This window comes from Nicotiana sylvestris, chromosome 12 (genome assembly GCF_000393655.2).
Source record: "Nicotiana sylvestris chromosome 12, ASM39365v2, whole genome shotgun sequence".
NCBI lineage: Eukaryota > Viridiplantae > Streptophyta > Magnoliopsida > Solanales > Solanaceae > Nicotiana > Nicotiana sylvestris.
Window position 1 is genome coordinate 134,711,124 of NC_091068.1, and position 5,919 is coordinate 134,717,042.

Consider the following 5,919-nt stretch of genomic DNA (forward strand, 5'->3'; position numbering starts at 1 on the left):
GGATCGTGTGTCTCATATGCGTTTTCCATTCGGTAGAGTGCATATGTTATCATTTCATAGCATTTGGGAAAGTTGTTTGACTATTGCAATGATGGGTAAGCGTTTGGCAGAATCTTCGGGGTGTTCTATGGCTTCGAGCTAAGTTGTGGAGACTGCTAATGACGATCGGATTATAGGATCATAGGCCATATCAGTTTTCGGACCGAGAGCTTTCATGGTTATTTCTTTGAATGGGCATACACTGGTGGAGCACGGGTTGCTCAACACGTATTAGCTGCGTATTGGAGATCAGAATAAGATGAGTGGATTTAAGGACTTTTGAATTTGTCTATGGAGTAGTGAATGGTAATCGGATTCGCGATATTTCCTTGTCAAGAAAGGTCTACATGTCAATGTTGGAGTGATGCAAGAAATGGCTTCAGATTCCCAGGAGGTTCCGTCGGGGCGGGCGAATTGGATTAAGTTACTTTCAGGTTGGCAGTCTGTGTAACTCAATTGAGTTAGAGGTGATTGGTTCTTATTCCTCGATTATGTGTTAATGACTTCTGAAGAATTTATCATGGTTATGACCACGGTCGAAGTTGATGTTTTCTACAGGTATAGAGGCTATATTGCGTGTGGTGGTGTTTTCCTAGATTTGGTTAAATGAAAGATTTCATTTGATGAGGTGTTCAATTTGCTTATGGTTCAAAGTTGGCTATAAGATTTTCGTACTATTACGAGTTAGCATGTTAGAGACAGTGCACCATGTGGGGATAAAAAGTTGCATGTGCAGGGTTGCGGTTTAGTTTTCGAGGGAAGGATACGAGTTCTTGATGTCTCGAACAATTTCGGGTGTTTGAGGTCTTGTTGGCACTATGGGTACCCATCGAAGTAGAGTTCGCCTATTGGAAGGTACATTGTGTTTTGACTTATGGGTGTGTCTCCGTGAGATGATGGAGTATGAATTATGTGTCAGCTATTTGAGTAGCGGTGTTGATATCGGGGATGAAAATTTTTGTATTCATGAGGCTCAGAGACTGAATTTTCTTACTGGCGGACTATTCCTTGATTGCCAGTTGTGAAGGAATGAAGAAGATTGAATGGTTAAAGGTAGGTGTTATGGAAAGGTTGCTATAGAATTTTGGAAGGTTTATTCCATGTTCGAGGAAGATCGAAATTTAGATTGGGGATTATTTTAAGCCTAATAAGAGTGTGTATTTTGTATCAGATCGGACCTATTTATTTTTTGCACAGTTGTTGCGATGTGTATATCATCAGGTGGAATGGATGTCATTCACGCCTTGGTTATGTTATATGTTTCCCTCTTATGCTATGACGAGTTGTGAGGGTTACATGATTCTTCGCACGCATATTGTGATTTAGTTTAGACTTCATGGCACTATGGGCGAGGTGGCCTTTTTGATGTTGAATTGATTATTGCACCATAGTTGTGTTTGTCCTTCTCAGTATTGTTTGTTCCTAATGATTTTTCCCATAGTTATATTTTTGTGCACTCTATTGTGGTTGATGTTCATGCACATGTGATTAGTGAGCCCGGGTATTATGGCTCGAAGGGTACCCTATATGGATTGATATGATGGGATTGGGTTGCAGCCACAACGGTACAGTGATGAAAAGTGACTCATTATTTCTATTTCGTGTATTTTGCTTTCACCTTATTGAGGATAGTTCATAGTAAAATGCTAAAAATTTCCCTGCCTGTTTAACTCGCTTAGTAGTTTTCTTATTTGGTTTTATTACTGCTATCTGTTTTGCCTGAATTATTAGTTGTTAGTATTCAGAATCAGGTGGTGTATGGCTCTATATGTTTATTGTCGATACTTGTCAGTAAGGCTGCTTATATTGGCTGAGATGAGGTTTCTAGATCTGAGACTTGCACTATTATATTGGGATGAGGAAGGTTTAGAGGAATAACACTACATTTTGTTGAGGATTTGGGCAATGGACCTGGTCGGGTAAGTGAGTTTCTTGGTTTATTGGTCAGATAAGTGGTTAAGCGGTTATGCGTGTTTCTTTCATCATAGGTAGGGTATGAAGGTTTTGAACGAAGTTCTAATCAGTATGAGGTTTGCTACCGGCATCGGATTTGTTTTTGGGCAGTAATGGCGGCCAGCAGTTCCTACTGTGAGTGTCGAGGTGATGGGGTATATCATGTGATTTCATCTTGTATCATGGTTGTGACTTGATACAACTTGTTCAGACTTATACAGTGTGTGGCTGTGAGATTTGTGTCTTGTAATGAATTCTGGATGGTAGAGATTGGGTTCTAAGGTTTAAGGACCAAGGTTGGAAACAAGGATCTCTAATAGTGTTGTGTTGGCAGGATTATATGGATCAGGGTGACGTGGGATCACCCCCGGGTTTATGTTTAGTAAGGTTACACCGTGATTGGATGGCTTGGAACAACTCCTGGCATGTTCGAGGACAAATGTGTGTTTAAGTAGTGGAGGATGTAACGACCCGACTGGTCGCTTTGAGTATCTGCACTTTGCTCTGTAATTTAAGGGCTGTGTATATCCGCATGATGTATTATGACTTGCATAAATCGTCGGTATTAGTTTTCAAGTTATCCGGAATCAATTTGGAAGAATGAACTTCAAGATTTAAGTTCTAAGTTGGAAGAGTTTACCAAGTTTGACTTGTTAGCATTTGATCTCGGAATGGAGTTTTGTCAGTTCCCTTAGCTTCGGTAGGTCATTTTGGACTTAGGAGCGCGTCCGGATTGTGATTTGTAGGTCCGTAGTTGAATTTGGCTCGAATTGGTGAAAGTTGGATTTTTGGGAAGTTTGACCGGGCGTGGAATTTTTGATATCGAGGTCGGATTTCAATTTCAGAAGTTGGAATAGGTCCGTAATATCAAATGTGACTTGTGTGCGAAATTTGAGGTCAATCGGAGGTGATTTGGTAGGTTTCGGCATCGGTTGTGGAAGTTGAAGTTTCAAAGTTCATTGATTTTGACTTAAGGAGTGATTCATCATTTCAAGGTTGACATGCGTGATTTGAAGCTTCGAGTAGGTTCGTCTTGTCATATGGAACTTGTATGTAAAATTTGGCACCATTCGGAATTGATTTGATATGGCTCGGACACTCGGTTGTGATTTTAGAAGTTGTTGAAGTTTAGTTTGATTTTCATGCGTTTTAGCGCCCGATTCATGGTTTTAGAAGTTATTTTGATTATTTGATCATGCGAGTGAGTTCATGTTGTGTTTTTAGACTTGTGAGCATATTTGGTTTGGAGCCCCGAGGACTCGGGTGAGTTTCGGATTGGTTTCGGAATGTTCTTGCACAGTTTTTAATTTCTGGTTCTGGTATCTTCGCATTTGCGAGGTTTGGATCGCAAATGCGGCCGTCGAATTTGCAAAGGAACCTTGCATTTGCGAAGCCCGAGCAACGGGGCAGTTTTCACATTTGCGAAGTCTGGTCTTCGCATTTGCGACCTCAGCAGGCATCCTTCAGGTTCACAATTGCGAGGTATTTTTTTCAATTGCGGGGCTCGCAATTGCGAACTCCCTGTCACAAATACGACATCTACAACCTGTTAAGTGATGAGAATTCCGAGTTTTTGCTTCGTTTGACATACTTTTGAACCCTAGCTTCGAGGTGGGGCGATTTTGAGAGGAGATTTTCATACCAAAATATTGGGTAAGTATCTTTAATCAATTTTCAACTATATTTCATGATTTTATACAAGAATTAACTTCAAATTCATGAGGAATCTATGAAAAAATTTGGGAATTTTGTAAAAGTTTTGAAAAATGAAAAGTTGAGATTCAAGAGTCAAATAAGACTCAGATTTGAAAACAAAACACATATTAGGACTCGTGAGGCTATGGGTATTCAAGACCTACCCTTGGATCCAAGTTTTGACCGCGCGGGACCTGGGTTTTACTTTTGTAGATTTTTTAGAAATTGAATGAAAATCATATCTTTATTAATTGGAATTGTTTTCTCTTTCATTGTGTGGAGTATTCAAGTCGTCATTGGCTAGATTGAGTCGAGCGAGGGCGAATTTCTAGAAGAAAAGACTAAATTGAGTGTTGGATTGGCCGAATTGAGGTAAGTGTTTTACCTAGCTTTGCTGAGGTAATTTTTCCTCATATCTGTCATTGTTTGCTACATGAGGGGGTGATACATATATGAGGTGACAAGCGTATATGTATGTGCCAGGGTTAATTATGCTCGGGGGGTGGATTATGTTATATTTGTGTTTGTAGAATTTTTTGACCTTCTATTGTATGCCTTACTCAACTCTTAGACACTAATGACATAATGTTAAATGATAGATATCATGACTTAGTTTGTTATAACTTGATCAATAATTGATGGAAATTGTAAGAATACATTGATGTGTTTAATCCGGTCATCTCTATGCGAAATCATTACTACATTACTATAACTGATATTCTTGAGATGTTAGACTCTATACTTGTGTTTTGGATCATTTATGAGATTCATGGAAATATTTGAATAATACGGTTCTTGAGGATTGTTGAACCATTGTTGACTTGGAAAGTTGTGATTGGGGATTGTCTGGAATATCCGTTAAAATGCTCTCCTTGATGTCAGTTATGCTTCCCTCCTTGAAATAATATAGCTTTATATATATATATATATATATGCATACTTGGTAAGGAAGAGTGTAAAGCACGAAGGGTGATGCCGTGCCATTGTTTATACATTATCATGTGAGGGAGAGTGTAAAGCACGAAGGGTGATGTCGTGCCCTATTATTGAGAATGTAAAGCACGAAGGGTGATTTCGTGCCATATCATTTGATAGTAAAAGCACGAAGGGTGATGTCGTGCCATATTATTGAGAATAAAAGCACGAAGGGTGATGCCGTATCATATCATTTGAGAGTAAAATCACGAAGGTTGATGTCATGTCATTTCATTTAAATTGCTATGCTTATATGTTATTGTGAGGTCATGGCACGAAGGGTGTTTCCATATAGGTGAGGATGAGGGACATGCATTATGATATGATAGCAGTTTCCCATGCATACGTTTGTGCCCATAGTTTGAGTTGTTATTGTTGTACTTACATATTTTGTATGACTTGTTGTTATTGTCCTGTACTTGACCTTTGTCTCAATTGTTGTTGCACTGTCCATGTCTTTTACTTGCTTAATTTGCGAATACCGTGCTTATTTCCTGCTTTTACAATTATACTTATGTTGTATCTATTCTGTTGCACTTTAGTTTAAGCTTTCCACCATGTTAGCCATTCATGCCCTTACTTGTAAACTAGTAATTGTGGGGCTCGCAGATGCAAACCACCTGTCGCAAATCCGACATATGCAACGTCTTAAGTACTAAGAATTCTGAGTTTTTGCTTCATTTTTTATATTTTTGAACCCTAGCTTCGAGGTGGGGCCATTTTGAAAGGGGATTTTCATACCAAAATATTGGGTAAGTATCTTTAATCAATTTCCAACTATATTTCATTATTTTATACAAGAATTAACTTCAAATTTATGAGGAATCTATGAAAAAGTTTGGGGATTTTGTCAAAGTTTTGAAAAATAAAAATTTGAGATTTAAGAGTCGAATAAGACTCGGATTTGAAAACAAAATACATATTTGGACTCGTGATGCTATGGATAGTCAAGATCTACCCTTGGACCCAGGTTTTGAATGGGCGGGCCCGGGGTTTGATTTTTGTTGACTTTTTAGAAATTGAATAAAAATTATAGCTTTATTAATAGGAATTAATTTCTCTTGCATTGTGTGGAGTATTCAAATCGTCATTGGCTAGATTGAGTCGAGCAGAGGCAAATTTCTAGAGAAAAAGACTAAATTGAGGTGTTGGATTAGCCGAATTGAGGTAAGTGTTTTGCCTAACTTTGTTGAGGGAATTTTTCCTCTTATATTTCATTGTTTGCTACATGCGGGGCTGATACATATATAAGATGAT